Below are 17,344 nucleotides of genomic sequence, written 5' to 3' on the forward strand. Positions count from 1 at the left end.
TTAACAATTCAAAGCACTCTCATAATTTCCCATCTGTGTGCTTCCTCAAGACCTCAGGTCCAATTTTTCTTATTCCTCCCCTTTTTTTTTCTTAAATAGAGAAATTCCTTCCAAACTTTCACAAAGTCATTTGCAGCCTGAAAACAAGATGCTTATTTGATTAATTTCAGATGTCCCATCAATTTGTTTTCAACAGAAAGTAATCCTGCAGGATGTTGTACTTTCAGCCTTCTGTTCTTTCAAAACCACAAACCTATATGTTTGAAAATATGGCTCCTTCCAAAGCCGTCTGTATTGCCCAGGGAACTGGCAGTGTGCTGCTGTCTTTTGGGATCCCAGGAAGCCTTTTTCTTTCAATAAGATGACAACATAAGCTGCTCCCTGGAACTTCTGAATGCATCAAGGGTAGGTAATAGACTGGAGTCCAGTGGTTTCGATCTATATGTCCATAATTCTTTACCTATATTAACCTCTCCAGGCCTCCGTTTCCTCTTCTGTAAAGTCAGTAATGTTTGGACAAAAAGGTCCCTTCCAGCTTTAGATACAACATTGGTGGGGGTAGGAGTGAATGGAGACTATCTAGCTCTTTGATTTTATCTTGGAAACTTGCTAGACTAGTGTAGATCAGTTACTCATTAGCAAACCTTAAGTCAGGAAGACCTGAGTTCAAATCCAATTTCAGACACTTACTAGTTGTGTGACCCTGAGCAAGTCACTTAACCCTCTTTGCCTCAGTTTCTTCATCTGTAAAATGAGCTGGAAAAGTCAAAGCACTCCAGTATCTTTGCTAAGAAAACCTCAAATGGAGTCACAAAGACTATTGAAAATGACTGAACAACAAAAGAACAACCAGAGAGTTCCCTGGGGAATTACTGAAGAATTAATTAGGTTAAGAATGGTTAAGAAACTTGGCCATAGTTTCAGAGGTAGAACTTGGGTCTTGCTGACTCTGAGGCTAAGATATTACACTGCTTCTTCTTCACATATAAGTCTTCCTAGATATAACAGCAAAATGTCTTTTTTCAGGGTAATTAATGTCTTGTGTCAGTCATTCATTCAGCAAATATAACTTCCTACCTAGAGCTAGCGGCTGAAGATACAAAGATAGAAATAAACAGGCCCTGATCTCAAGGAGCTTACTTTCTAATGGGATATAACATGGCATAATATAGGTATTTGCAAAACAGAGACAAGAAAACCCACGGGGGTGGGAGGGAAGGCAGCAACAACTGGAAGGTGGATTTCCCTCAAATGGCCTAGCATTCTACTATGTCCAAAATAGGAACTCATGAACTGCTTCTTGAATGAATGAATGAATGTGTATCCTTTCATCTAGGCTAACAGATAGTATAAGCTTTATATGTAGGAATGGGGGAGTGGTGTTGGCAACACATATGAATTTCAGGGAACTAGAAAGTTGCTCTGCCCAAAACACTATCCTATCTACCTGGTCACTAATCCCCGAAATTACTGGAACAAAGGGCACATCTTTTCATTTATGAAAGGAAGAGCTTGAAAAAACTTCCAAATTCAAGTCTGCCAGGAGAGAAAATACAGTCCATCAAAGTACCTGGCACATAAGAGGGACTTAATATTTTTTTTTCTGTCTATTCAGTTAGGTGCATAAATGAATGAAATCTGATCCTTTCTGGACAGGGCAGGGCAATAATAAGCAGGAAGGGGCAAAAAAGTAGGAATGGATTCTTAAACTTTTATGTCATAGATGTCCTTTGTCAATTTAGAACTTAGCACAATGCCTGGCACATTATAAGTGCTAAGTGTTTAATAAATGTTTTTTGATTGAGTTCATACTATTTAAGGAGCAGTTGAAGGAACTGGCAATGTTTAGCCCAGAGAATACTTAGGGTGGGATACTCAAGATTGGCCCTTGCAGGATAGATGAGTCTTTTTCTCTTTGGCTCCAGAGGGCAGACCCAGGAGTAGTTTGATGAAAGGAAAAATTTCCTATTAACTAGAACTATCAGAAAATGTTCTGGCTGCCTTGGAAGGTAGTGCATTTCCTTTCCTTAGAGGTCTTCCAGCAGAGGATGTAAGTTCCCTGAAGTCAGGGAATATTTCCCATTTTCTTTTATTCTCAGCATTTAGCCTAATGACCAGTACCAGGCACAACAGAGTGAGTGCATAATAAATGCTTGTTGATATGATTGATTTATTGGTAAATCCCACTATGTCAGGGTCAGTACTAGGTCCTTGGCAAAAAATAAAGCAGTCCCTACTTATATCCTACAGTACAGGCCAACAAATTGAAATTACAAATTTTGTGGCACAAATAAGAGATTTATTTGTACCACATGAGAGGTACAAATAAGGAATGCCATAGTTTAGAGGAAGAAAAGATTACTTTGATCTGGGGCAAAGCCCCAGCTAGCAATTTTTGCCCCTGGTACAAAAAATCTGAAGATAGGGAAGAGCCTAGTAGGTAGAATTGCAGAGATCTTGGGACATTATTGCTTGTGGGCAACAATTCTGGGCCATTGTGAGGCTTGAGTTGGGAACCAGGGTGAAGTTGATATGAGGCCCCGAGTATCCTATCTGGATATCTTTTTTTTTTCTGCTTTTTGGAGGGGGTAAGGCAGAGAAATTGGGGTTGACTTGCCCAAGGTCACACAGCCTGTAAGTGGTAAGTGTCTGAGCCCAGATTTGAACTCAGGTCCTCCTGACTCCAGGGCCAGTGCTCTATTCATGGCGATATCTCATATCTTAACTAATTATTTAACTAATGAAGCACTAAGCTCAGTTATTTCTGCCTATCGAGAATTATGAGTGCTATCACATCCTCTAAATTCAGGATACCTACACTCTTGACTGCTCCAACTAGGGAAATCATGGGAAAATTTCTAGAATTTAAGCTGAGATTTGAAGAGTAGATAGGATTAGTGAAAATGATAATTATTATAAATAACATTCACATAGGGCTTACTTCCATGTGCCTGGCATTTTACAATTATTATCTCATTTGATCCTTGCAACAACCTTGGGAGGTAGATTCCATTATTATCACCACTTTACAAATGCGGAAACTGAGGCAAACAGGAATTAAATGACTTATCCAGGGTCACACGCCTAGTAAATACCTGAGGCCACATTTGCATTCAAGTCTTCCTAAGTCCAGGCCTGGAATTCTATCCACTATACTACCTAGCTACAGTATAACTGAATCATCATATGGGGGTAGGGGGAAGGAGTAGTTTAGAGTGCCAACCCTGGAGTCAGGAGGACCTGAGTTCAAATTTGACTTCAGACACTTAACATTTACTAGCTGTGTGACCTTGGGCAAGTCACTTAACCCTGATTGCCTTGCCTTCTCCCCTCCAGAAAAACAAAGTGTAAGAAAACTAGAAAGGTAGGGCCAGGGAAAGAGCTTCAAATCCCAGACAGAATACTTAATATTTAATTGGGGAATTAATAGGGAACCACTACAGTATATTGAGTAGGACGTTGACATGGTCAGACTTATGCTTTAGGGAATTACTTTGGTGTTGAAGAGAGGATGGGTTGGAGTGGAGAGAGACCTGAGGCAGGAAGACCAAGTAGAAGACTATTGGATTAGTCTAGGGGAGAGGTGATTGAGGTCTTGAATTAGGGTTGTGGCTTTGTGAGTGGAGGAAAGAGTCCAGAGAGAAGGAATGCTATGAAAATTAAAATTAAAAAAGATTCGGTGTTAGTCAATAAGCATTTATTAAGTGACTACTGTTTTGCCAGGTACTGTGCTAAGTTCTGGGGTACCTGAAATGGTTATGTAGCATGAGAGTGAGGAGTCTAGGATGACGTTGAAAGAGTGAGCCTGGGAGGATGGAGGCATGCTGGACAGTGACAGGGAGGTTTTGAAAGAGTTGAAGATTTGGGGGGAGGTGGAAGGGGAAGATAATGAGTTCCTATTTGGATATATTGCATCAGACATCTCTGGGACATCCAGTCCAAAATGTCCATCAAATACTTGGTGATGAGAGACTGGGTTGGGGATTTGGATTTGGAAATCATCTGAATAGAGATGCTAAGTAAACCATGGAAGCTGAATAGGTCATCAAGTAAGAATGAGGAAAGAAAGGGGTCCAGAACAGAGCCCTGTGGGACACCACCCATGGTTGAGAGGCATAACCAAGAATGGTCCTGAGAAGGAACTGTCAGAAAGCTAGGAGGAAAACCAGAAGAGAGCAGTGCCATGAAGGCCCAGAGAGAAGAGTATTCAGAAGATGTTCCTAGCTTAGTCCCAGATCTGTTCTTCCTCACCCCGACACACACACACACATTCTTGTTATCTCCTCCATTAGAATATAAGCTTTTGGGGGGGAGTAGGGGAGAAGGCAAGGTAATTTGGGTTAAGTGACTTGCCCAAGGTCACAGGCTAGTTTTTGTGTAAAGTGTCTGAGTCTGGATTTGAACTCAGGTCCTCCTGACTCCAGTTCCAGTGCTCTATTCACTGTGCCACATAGCTGCCCCAGAATATAAGCTTTTTGATAGCACAGGTTAGTTCATTTTTTTGCATCTGTATCCCCAGGACATGGTACAGTGTCTGAAGCATGGTAGATTAATTTAATACATGCATATTGATTGATTGGTTGGCTTTTCTTTCTTCCCCTCCTACTCTCAACCTTTTAGTCGATCAGTTCAACTCTATAATGTCTTCTCCACTTCAGTCCCTTGTTCCCATAAACTATTGCAGGTGGTTCAGTAGATAGAGCATTGGGCCTAAAATCAGGAATATCTGAGTTCAAATCCAGTCTCAGCTACTTATGAGCTCTGGGACCCTGGGCAAGTCATTTGACCTCTGTCCCAGTGTCCTCATCTATAAAATGGGGATAATAATAGCACCTACCTCCCAAGGTTGTAATTATAAATATATAATAACAGTTATAGCTATTATTGTAGTATAATAGATAATAATTATAAAAAACATAGCACAGTGCCTGGAACATGGTAAGCACTATATAAATGTTAGCTGTTATTGTTAAATTCCAACCCTGAGTTATTCACATCATCTATCTTCTTTGCTGACTTACATGCTGCTGGACAGAACTGTAGGAAGTCACACAATTGTGTTGACCAGCTCCACTATAAATTTATGCTATTTCAACTCAAAACCCTTTTCTTCCCACTTGAAACCTCCCATACAACCCTCTCCCTCCACCATCATAGCTGAAAACCTTGCCTCATACTTTACTGAGAAACTAGAGGCCATTTGCCATGAATTCCTCTCTTCTCCCTTTTCCGCTCATCACACAGCCCCTTAACACCATCCAAACTTGTTCTCCCTTTACTCTAGTTTTGGGTAAAAAAAGTGATCCTTCTTGACAATACCAGCTCCTCTGGGTACCCATGATCCCAACACCTTTACCTGATGCATGTGTAGGAGACACTATGTGAAAGGAGAGCATTTAAGACAATATCTTCATCTATTTTTGATTTCAAATTTTGTTTTGTTTTGGTTTGTTGTTGTTGTTAATCAACAAACAGTGAACACAGATCTGGGATCTTGGATTCTCCAGCCCCTTTCAGGCGCTTGTGTAAAGGAGAAGGGCAGATGTGGTCTGCTTTTATAGAAAACCCTTCTGTAAGCCTGCCTATTTCCTTCTGATATTTTCATCAAGAAAATGCTTGATAAATAGGCATGTAAATCATTTTTGTAAAGATTTTATAGAGATGAGAAGGTAGACATATGGATGGGCAGTTACTGATTTCCTTTCAATAGCCTGTGATTTCTCCCCCCGCCCCCAACCATTTGGAGACAGGAGAGAAGGAGCACCCAGTCATGGAGGGGGCAGCCAGGGGATACAGTCTTTTGGGGAGAGCCAAGTTTCTGTTTGCACAAGAAGATGGAAAGAGTGTGAAGTAGAAGACAGCTGGGATAAAGGGGAGTTTGTTAGCTCCCGAGATCAAAGATTTCAGGGAGCACATTGGAATATGAGGAAAAGGACAGTTTGGATAGAAGAATGGTAGGGCTAGGATAGATAGGAGAGATATCAGATGGGGGAACAATTTTTTTCCATCAATAGATAATGACTCTAAAGCATGGGACAAAGGAGAGTAGGAACTGGAAATTAGCCTGGCACAGAATAGAGGGAGACCCACCCTCTAGGGTTCTGTGATAACTGAGTATAGTTAGCAGAAGACTCTTATGGCCTCTGACTCTCGGAAGGCAAGGTCTTCTAGAGCTCTAAGACCCCAATGCATGAGAGAGAACAAGGTAATAATTAGCTCCCTAAGGAGGCTTAAATGAACTCATGTTTGGTTCTCATCCCAAGATATGAGGTGATGAGGTTTGCCCAGGAGACAGCCTATAGACAGTACAGGCACTCAGATTCTGCTGTTGTTTAGAACTTCCCTTAAAAACTCTTTCATAGGAAAGCTGTCTTCTCCTCTTCATTTTGGGAGAAGATTATAATCCCTAGCATTTGGGGGACCAGATTTCTTATAATTAATTGGGAACCCACCAGGAAGTACTGTCCAGACATATCTCTCTGGTCATATCAGTGGAGTAGTCTTTGTAATTGTGATCCTACTGGCTTCATTCCTAATTTTACCCTTAAATCATTCTTCTTTGTAACAACCACCAAACATATATAGAATTTGACCTATCCTCGGGTAACTGAGGATTCTGGGACTTCATTCTTGGCGGGGAGAGGGGAGTGACTCACACTGATGTCCTTACTTAAATCTATAAGCAGCCTCCAAACAGAAGGCTCTCTGGGTACTATATATGAAGGGTAAATAATTTTTCTTTTTTAAAAAATATTGTTTTGTTGATGCCTTTTGTTTAAATATCTTCACCATTGTGGGTACAATCCCACTCTATCCTCATCCAACTCATCTTCCCACATGACAAAGCAAAACAGCTAAATGAAACCACCCAGCACAGTCTGAGAGCACATGGTCTCAAATCTTGTCTGAGAGTAGATGCAACTTTCTCTACTGATACCCCACCGAAATCTAAAAGGAAAGAAAAGAGATATACTCCCATCATCTCTGTTCCAGTACTAAGACTGATCATTACAATTACATATGTGACTTCATTTTAGTAGAGAACTGGTCTTTTGTAGGGATATCATGGGTTCACTTTTGACATGTTCTGACTATGCAACCCTGAGCAAGTCACTGAATGCCCCCAGACAACTTTCTCAGACTATAAATAGCAGCTCAGTTATTGATCTGTATTAGCAGTAAAAGTGTCCTCATCTAGACTTCCCTATACCAATGAAATTACAGGTCTAGTCAGTTCATTCACATTATTGTGTATGTTGTTTTCCTGATTCCACTTACCTTACTCTGCATCAGTTCATGCAAGTCTTCCCATGTTCCTCTGAATTCCTCATAGTCATCATTTTTATGGCATAATAATATTCCTTCTGTTTCTTCAATGATAATGGCAAATGGAAGAAAAAGGGGAAGAAGGTGCTAAGAATCACATGTAAACTTTAATTTGACTGTTAACATCCTAAATGGATGTAGTACTGGAGAAAATTATTCATATCAGGTATTATCATTATGAGTGAAACCAGAAGAAGGAAGGAAGTTGCAACTTCATGTAAAGGAAGCCCACAGCTTTTCCTTGGAGAGCGAAAGAAAGGAATTGATAGGTTGATTTTATTGTATACTCAAAACCAATAAGGGACTTCATTTTGTTGGACATTTGGTCACTTGTATTGTGGTAGACATGCTAAGTATCTACAAAAAGATCACCATGCAAAGAATTAAAATTTATACACAAATATCAATAGCAAAGGCTGAAGAGATAGAAAAATTTAACACAGAATCCTATAAGATCTTCCAAATTAAATCAGTATACACTTAGATACATGGTAACTTCAGCACAAAGGTAGGGATAGGTGAGGATGGCAAGAAATGGAAATTGGAAAATATGGGCCAGGAATAAGAAATAAGAGGCCTAAACAGGACTCTCATACTTATATCATGAATACCTTATTTAAGAAAAAATTTGAAGTATTGAACATGGTGATCACCAAATAACATAATAAAACACAAAATTAATTCTATTTTAACAGACAGGATGCTGATGAAGGAGTTGTTTCTGAATTAGCTGTCTGTGGACCATCAGATCACTCACTGACTTGTTACAGCTAGGTAAACAATTGGTAAAAACAAGAAGAAAAAATAAAACGAGAAAAAATATATGACATGCAATTGAAACAACTCAATTCTGACCTCTTCAGATAAGTTTTTTATAAGAAAATGGGTAATAAATAATTAAAAAAATAACATTGACACCAATTACATTAACTTTGTACAGTTTAATCAATATAAATCAGTTATCGTAACAAATAGACCAAAAGAGCTTAAAAACATTTGCCTTATTTGCCAGGCTGGGCGAGAGAACAAGCAATGGCAATACCTGTTCAGAATGAAACTTTGTTTTTAAAATCTTACAAAGAAGGATGATGGAAGAAAATTAGTAACATTTCTACAAAAAGAAGTACAAGAGAGGAAAACCAATTTGAAGAGAGCTTAGTAAGAGTTTTAATCAAACAAAATTATTCCGAGAACATTTAGGGATGAACATAAAGAAGAACAACAAAAAGAAAAGTGGAAAAGATCTGTAAATTTTTAAAAATAAACTGTTTTTACTGTCAAGGATTACTGTCACGGATATTGCTATAGGGGTAACAATAGCACTAATTCAAACACTGCTGGAATAGTCCAGGTATGTGCAAAGGGCACTTTGGGGTGATTTTACAAAATAACTAAAAAAGATAGTAGGTATGAGGAGGAGAAGGAGGTCTAAAAGGTATGGGAATATAAAAAAAAAACTTCTAATAAGATCATGATTTCATAGGTATAGGGAACTTCCAGGATAGGAAAGTTGTTCTTCCAGTGAAGATTGACATTGGTTCTGCAACATGGTCTTAGGGAGTTTCCTGGCACACTGAGAGGTTATGTAACTTACCCAGAGTCACACATTCAGTACACATAAGAGGTAGGTCTTAAAACCAGGTCTTTCTGACTCCAAGGTCAAATCATCATTCCGTATACCATGGCCCCTTCGGGGGAAAAAATCTTGGACCTCTTTAGAGATGGGAATAGGAACTGAACCTTGTGATTTCATTGATATGGGGAGCTCTCAGATCAGGAACTCCATCAATAGAGATCAGCACTTTCTCTTAAAGAGTCTTAAAGAGTTGCCTAGAGCCTTGAGAGTTTAAATTGTTCTTGTTTGTCTTTTGGTTTCAAAGGGGACCAATGACATCATGGGGTGATGTCTTGACTCCAGAAATTAAGTAAATGGTCCAGGCTCATACAGCTAATAGTAGATAGTAGTTATGAACACAGGTCTTTCTGACTCTAAGCCCTGCTTTCTATCAATGATGCCATGATGCCTTGTATTATTATTGTTAATACCATAAATAGCAACCAAGAAAATACCAAAAGCTACTTATCTAAATCCCTACTTTGCTAATGATGAATTTTTATAATGAATACAAGACCAAAAGAGAGAATGGGATGCTTCTGTGGCAAGGGTAAGAGAGAATAGGCAGATGGCCAGGTACCCTGGTATCCTTGCCTTGTCAGTGGGATTCCAGAACAGCCTCCAGTATGTTGGGTGGATCTCTAGTTACAAACTTGCAGGAAAATATGGATAAGATGAACAGGTATGAGTAGAATTGATGTGTTTCACTAGAGGAAACATCCCAAAAGATGATGTCAGAGATCCATTTAATTTTTTTGAGTATCAATAAGCCATTACAATCACATACCACAATTTGTTCAGCCTTACTTAATTGACAGATGCCCATTTAGTTTTCAGTTTTGATACCCTCCAATGGCAGATTTTTTCCATTGCCACCATCTAGGTTTTCACCTTCATCAGTCTCATCTCTGGAATTGAAGTGCTTTCTTTACCCCTCAGCTTTCAAGCTTTTCCTAATAGTTGTTCCCCAAAGTATCAATTAACTCATTCCTAAGACTGCTTTAGTTTCTTCAGCCCTGATTGCCTTTTCTCCTGTATCTCTGTCTTTTGCATCTTTCATAGTACACATATCTGGGTCTCACCTGACATGTTGATTATATAACCTGTCTGCCAAACAATTCTGCCTTGGTACAAACATTAGCATGTCTAAAGCATCCTCCTGCTGAGGTCTGATCATTTGACAAATGGACTCATAAACATAGAGGCTGGAAATTGGGACTAAAATCAGGAGTTCAAGATAGGTTTAGATACAAGGAACATTAACCAAAGGTCCAAATGAAGTCCATTGTCCAAGATGTCTATCTCTCGAAGAAGCAGTGCATGTTATCAGTGGGGAGCTAGATCAGAAAAATAGTAATGAGTGAATGGGGAGATTAATTTCAGGGGCAAGACATTCAAGCTCCAGGAATAATTTGAGTATTTCCTTCAACAGATCTATGATCTTATTGGTATGAACATTTTCTCCATCGGTGCAAATTAGCAGACCCATCTATGCCTTCTGACTCAGTGATTCTAGGTCATGTTTTGAGCCACAGAGGAGTTACTCACAACACAAGAAATCTTCCTCTAAGTAGTTCTTCATATATGTCATGGATATCATGGCAGCACTTGGATTGTCCCAAGATTCGCTCATCATTCAGTATCATTACATGACTTGCCCACTCCCCCCTCCCAATTCTGATAACATACATGGTGACTCATGAAACTTGGGGCATTATTCCTACCATTTTAAATAACCAAAACACTTTCCTCACAAAAGTGAAGCATGTAGTGTAAATGTCATCATCCACATTTATTAGTGAAGAAATGGAGGCTCAGAATGGTAAAGTGAATGAAACAAAGACCCATGGCCTTACAGTATGCTTTAGAGCTAGAATCTAAATATAAGTCTCCTGATTCGAATAAAATTCAATACAGATTTAGTGAACACCTTCTGTGTGCTAGATATCATGCTAGGTATTGGGAAAAGGCAGACAAAAATGAAACAGTACTTGTCCTCAAGGTTCTTACCTTCTATGGGAGGAAGGGATTGAAACACCACATGTATATAGATACATAAATACAAAGTAATACAAATTTAAATACAAAAAATACAAAATAACTAAATGAAAGTAATTTCCACATGGCAAAGAGAAGAGAACAACAAAGTAGGGGGATCAGTAAAGTTTTCCATCGGTGGAAGTACCTGAGATGAACCTTGAAAGAAGCTAGGGATTCCAAGAGGTAGAGGTAAGGAAAGTAGTATAGGTGTGGAGGGCAGCTTGTACAAAGGCTCGTAGGCAGGAGATTAACTGTCATGCATACAGAACAGTGGCACGTAGGTTGTTTTTGGCTAGATCAGCACTTCTTAAACTATGGGTAGAAACCCCATATGAGATCATGAACAATTTGGCAACAATAAACAGTTTCTGAACGAACAACAACCAAAAAGTAATTAAAAATCAAATGTATAATGGATCCAGGGTGTTTCTGGCAGCACTTGCCTATGTCACATTATGCAACTTCACTGCAGCCTTGGTTCTGCACACAAAGCATGTGCACTTTGCACTGGCATGCCCTCAGCAATAGTCCATATGTACAAAGTGCTTCTAGTATGGATCACCAAAGAGCAGAGTATCTGTGGGGGTATCACTACTTACACCAATTGTGCCTCATACTTCTCAAATGAGCTCACACTTGCTCGTTCTCTGGGCTGGCTCAATCTCTCCAACCTACCCTCACACTTCCTAGAGAAGGATCACTGCCACATGATCACATTCAAACTCTCTCGGATTCCTAGAGGGTAAAACCTATTTTGGGAGAAAACATACTTCCCACTTTTCAAGCCTCCACTGATGTGCTTCCATTTACACAAACCCAGATGCTCACAATGATAACACACTGATGGTAAACATAGTCATTTACTTAAAATAAGCAATAATAATAACACCACAAATACTGATATACTAATGAAAATGCAGGGGTAATAAATAGATCACAACAACACATGAATCTGGACCACACTGTCCCTCCAATGCACTCGGTATCTGTGGGGGAGAGTGGGCAAACAGTTACAGAAAACTGTCAGAGAAATGCAAGTGAGTAAAATTCATGTGCTCAAGGTAATCCCCAACTCAGAACTGAAAGTTTTGATGTCATTGGTCTAATTGGGAACATCTTTACCACACAATTACTTCTCTGCTAATGGTTCCTCTCCTGTTTCTCACCACTCTTCAACTGGGAAAATGAAGCATTTACAAGCTCTTTCAACTTACAGTTGCCCTAAAAATGGGGACTGAGAAATCATTACACTTTTAATTTGGTTAGTCATTTGTTTTAAACCAATGAACAGCAAAGCTTATCAGACTAGCTCTGGGTAATAAAGACAAGTCTAGCCAACCTTTTACTCACCAGGATATCGTATTGACCAATTAGCTGGTAGCAAATAGAGCTCACAGAAAAACATCTATAAAGCCTGCCTTTTCCCTCTCCCATTTCCACCTCAAACCAGAGGAGGTAACAGGGAGTAACATCTTCACTTTTCTTAAACCCTTGGTGGTACTGAAGGGAAATAGACAATGTTTAGTTGTTGTTCAGTAGTTTTTCATGATCCCATTTGGGGTTTTCTTGGCCAAGACACTAAAGTGGTTTGACATTTCCTTTGCCAGCACATTTTACAATGAGGACACTGAGACACACGGTTAAATGACTTGCCCAGGGTCACACGGCTAGTAAGTGTCTGAGGCCAGATTTGGACTGAGGAAGATGAATCTTTCTGACTCCAGGCCCAACACTCGATCCACTGCACCACTAGCTTCCAGGAGACAGGCTTGGGCAATTGATGTGGCTTCCCGGTAACCTGAATATCAAAATGAGGGGATCCAGCTGAACTCAGAGGACTGATTGGTCAGTGAGGACAGGCAATAAAAAGTCAGGGAGGCTGTGGGGGACTGAATCAATGCTGCCTCCTCAGCCGGATGTTCTCTCCCTGCTATAAGGTTGAGTAAAATTTCTTCTGTTATCTGTCCCATCACCTACAAAGGTTTCATTTCATTTCAGCATCAAACATGAGGTACCAGCCTGACCTGGTCACTGATCAGCTCTGGACAACCATACCTTTATAAAGACGGTGATTGAAACCAGAGGCTGGGATTACTGATGAAGAGAGTATAGAAAAGGAGGAGAAGCTAATTTGGTAGAGAGTCCTGGGAAACAAGCAAAAATGGAGGTAGAGCATGGATAATGAAGAAACAAATGTTAGTGAGAAGTAGTTAGACAGATAAGAGGAGAAAAGGGGGAAAACCATATAACTAAAATCAAAGGTTGTAAGAGTTTCCAGGGAAAGAGAGTGTTCAACAGTGTCAAATGCTGAAAAGAGGCAAAGAAGGATACTTAAAAAGTGGATGTCGAATTAAACAATTAAGGGATTGTTGACAAACTTACAGAGAAAAGTTTCTGTTATGTAGTAAGGCTGAAAACCAGGCTGCAAGGAACTGAGAAATGAATAGGAGGTGAGCATGAAGAGGTCAAAAGGCAGCTTTTTCTAGGAATTTGGAATTGGAAATCAGAAGAGACAGAAGATAATAATAGCCAATATTCATGGAGTGCCTTAAGATTTGAAAAGTACTTTACAAATATTCTCTCGTTGAATGCTCACAACAACCTGCAGGAGATCTGATTATCCTATTTAATGGATGAGAACACTGAGGCAAAAGCTAAGCGACTTGCCCAGGGTCATAGAGTTAGTAAGTCTCAAAGGCTGAATTTGAACTCAAGTCTTCCTGACCACATCTAGCCCTCTATCCACTGAACCATATAGCTGCTCAATGATAGCTTAAGGGAATGGCAAGGTGGAACAAAATGTTTTTGAAGGTCAGAAAAAACCTAGGTATGTCTGTACCCAGCAGAAGAATGAGGAGATAAAGACAGATTGAAAATTAAGGAGAGGAATAATGACTGAAGGGACAAGTTCCTAGAGGTGATGGGAGGAGAGGGAATCAAGGACACTAGTGGATGAGTTGGCCCTGGAAAGGAGCCTACCTGTTCTTCAGAGACTGGGGCAAAAGAGGGAAGAATGGAACATGATGTTGAGGTCATGGGATATGCAGGACTGGAGAGGAAAGGGACCTCGTGATAGATGACCTCTATAAAGTATAATATTCTGAATTGAATGATAATACTCCACAAAGTATAAACCAAGAACTTTTGATGAGTGGGGAGAGAGGATGGGAGGAAGGGTTGTGGAAAGAAGATTGATAATGGACTGTGGTGAGGATGATACAATAAATCAATCCAGGAAGAGTCAGAGGCTTGCCGTACAGCAGTGAGGGCCCATTTGGGATTAGATAGCATCTGTTTATATCCAGTTAACATGGCTGTGTGACTTCTTTTAGTGGTATCCACCATGTGCCTTAGGATCAGGGAAGGCAGATGAGGGAGTAATGTGCAAAGCCATGACTGACAATGGATAGGGCAAGGAGAGTATAAGGGTGAACTCATTATATAGTCAAGATTTCAAAGGGAGAAAAGTGAGGTAAAACATGGGTGACAGACCTTGAAAGCTGGGAGGGATGGAATGACTAGGGTTTAGGATGAGGATGAAGGATAGATTTAGTATGTGTGAGATAAAGGTAGAGATGAGAATTTATAGTCTGAGAAGAATTTCAGGCTTCTGTCCAGCATTGACCATTATGTGCAGCTCTTCGGGCTTACTACCTGAGTGACCATGGGCAAGTCACTTTAATTCTCAGGGTCTCATTCTCTAAAGGGTTTGGAATATAAATGAAAAGAACATTTAAACAAGTGAAACTGAATGCTGCAAAATGATAATGACCAAACTTGGCCCCAAAGCAGACATGAAAAGATACTTTCCCTTACTTCTTTGCAGAGGTATAGAACCAGGGGTGTGGAACCCTGAAAATAAAGTCAGACTTTTTTCTTTTACGATGTTGGTTAGTTTTGTGGAGCTTTTTTTTTTTTTTTAATCTTTCTCTTTAAAAAAATATATAAGGGGTGGCTTTCCTGGGAAGGGATGGGGGCGGGGGGAGCAGGGATGCAGTGAGAAATGTGGGTGATGTAAAAACAAAAGATATCCATAAAAATTTAATTTAAAAAACAAAAAAGAGGGAGTTGGATTAGATCATCTCCAGAGTCCTTTCCAACCTTCAGTTTTACGATCCTATAATCCAAAATGCCTGGGAACTCTGTCGCTGGGGAATGAGAGCACAGGTCAGAGAAAGACTGACTCAGCTCCAACCAAACCTGTGAGCTACTGACCCCAGGCCAAGGCTATTTCCATACTCAGGGAAGGGCCTGAGCTTCCAGCTGGCCATTCAGTGGCCCTGCCCCAAACTGAAGGGATTCTGGGGCAGGGAGCCGGGTAGACCAATGCAGTTACCTACAAATCACACAGATCCATAGATCTGAGCCACGGTTCCATGAACCCTCAAGGCCAGGGCCAACTCACTGTAGCAGCTACTCTTAGCTATGAGGTCAGAACCTGGCTCTGATTAAGATCTGTATTCTTTTTTATTTTCATAGGAAAATGAGATGTCTTCCCTTTCAAGCCCTGGAGTTTGTTTGGTACAGCTGAAGTGCCTGCTGGATGGATATAGGTAACATTCTCTTTGTGCCTGTTGTCTCCCTGTTCCTAGAGTATTTGCTCCCTGAGGACAGGGACTGTCTTCTCTAAACCCTCTCTCTTCCCCAGTGCACATAATACCGCTTCTCACACAAAAGACACATAATAAACATTGGATGGATTAATTTGACTAGAACCTGGAAACTGGGTTCCACTTGCATCCGTGTGATTTGCTTTTAGGAAGTGAGAACTCAAATCATTTTCACCGCTAGCTCCCTGTCCCGAAATGCAGGTTACGATTTTTTCAGAATCACTTTGATGGAGTTAAAGGCAGAGGTTCACATGCCCTGGATGAGGGACAAACAACAACAATTATTGTATCATCCAGTCGTTAACCGCACATATTTAAGCTGTCACAACAATAATTGATGCTGTGACACCTAGAGAGCAGGGACTGTCTTTTGCTGTTCTTTGTAACCTCAGGACTTACACTTAACACAGTGCCTGGCACATGGTAAACACTTAATAAAGGGACTCAGTCACTGACCATAACCCCCCACCCCCCTGCTTTTTGGGAAACAGTTGGAATTAAGTGACTTGCCCAGGGTCACACAACTAGTAAGTGTCTGAGGTCACATTGGAATTCAGCTCTTCCTGACTCCCCTCATGGTGCTCTATCCACCAGCAGTCTCGACAGTAATCCCTTTTGAATGATGCTTCCTCAGTTGCCTTTGGTATGGCAGAAAGATGGGTAGATGTCATACCAGGAAAGGAGCATTCCTACAGATGCTTGTTCTTTTGCTAAGAGGGAGGAGACAGTGCTGGTGGCTCGAGGAGAACAATATTATGTCGGGCAAGCCATTTAACAGCTCTATGCCTCAGTTTCCCCCTCCGTAAGAATAGAGATGGGGGATGGTGGTGGGAGGAGCTCCATGCTACCTACCTGTCTCAGAGTTGTTGTAAGGAAAGTGCTTTGTAAACCTCAGACACCATAGACATCTGCATTATGGCTATGATTGCTATTGAATCCCCTTGTGTTGGGCATTTCCTTCCCTCTTTAAAAATCATCATATCCAGGGTCGGCTGAAATCATTTCTAAGCAATTACTATAAAGTTCCCTGCTACCATCGGCCATGGAAATCGTGTCAAGGTTCCCTGGAGGATACAGAGCAAGTGAGGAGGAAGAGCTGGGACCTGCATCCACCAGCTCCAAGCCCATGCTTGAACTTCTGGCCTGGGCCTTCAGTTTGGTGCCACTTATTAATTACGATGGCAGCACTCTGGCCTGCAGCCTCAGCAGCAATTTCAGGAGCCAGGGCCCATGTGCGAGGCTATTAAAGCTAAGCATGTTTTAATCCATAATTGTACAAGATTTATTTAATTTAGGGTTTTTATTTATAGTTCGATTGGGATTGTAATGTATTTTCAGCTCTCCGTACTGAGATCTGTCAATTTTTACTGCGTCTTTTAATTGTGTTCTTCCAGGCCAGGTGCAAGCAGTTTTCCAAAGCAGTCTGATCACAGAGTGCCTCACGCCTATGTGATGGGGGATGGTTAGACTGCTGTTTTACCGCAGTGACCCTGGGCCACCATGATTGGTGACAGCTCTAAATAGGAAACTTGTGCTCAGAAGAGGCCACTGATTTGCTCCCCCAAGGCCAGAGTCCTTTGTAGCAAAGACCTCTTCTGGTCACTCAAGGCCCAAGGACATTTCTAGGCTAGCCTGACACAACTCTGCTCCTCTTCCATAGCCAGGTGCTCTTGTGCTGGCAGTAAGCACCACAGACTGAGCTGTTTACCTGTTATACCCTCTGGCTACTCTCCCACATCTGCTTCTATTGAGG

At 40.7% G+C, this 17,344-nt stretch overlaps 1 long non-coding RNA gene across 1 annotated transcript in view; it reads left to right on the plus strand.

The window, feature by feature from the left end:
• The first annotated feature begins 12 nt into the window (after window positions 1-12).
• LOC138163194 (uncharacterized) overlaps window positions 13-17,344 on the plus strand; it is an 18,887-nt gene continuing 1,555 nt past the window's right edge. Inside the window, exons 1-2 of the long non-coding RNA XR_011168839.1 lie at window positions 13-405; window positions 15,461-15,534. This is a non-coding gene — a long non-coding RNA (uncharacterized lncRNA). The remainder of the gene's footprint in view (window positions 406-15,460; window positions 15,535-17,344) is intronic.

Source organism: Petaurus breviceps, unplaced genomic scaffold (genome assembly GCF_028583685.1).
Source record: "Petaurus breviceps papuanus isolate PSGF00001 unplaced genomic scaffold, PetGlider_PUasm1.0 187, whole genome shotgun sequence".
Classification (NCBI taxonomy): domain Eukaryota; kingdom Metazoa; phylum Chordata; class Mammalia; order Diprotodontia; family Petauridae; genus Petaurus; species Petaurus breviceps.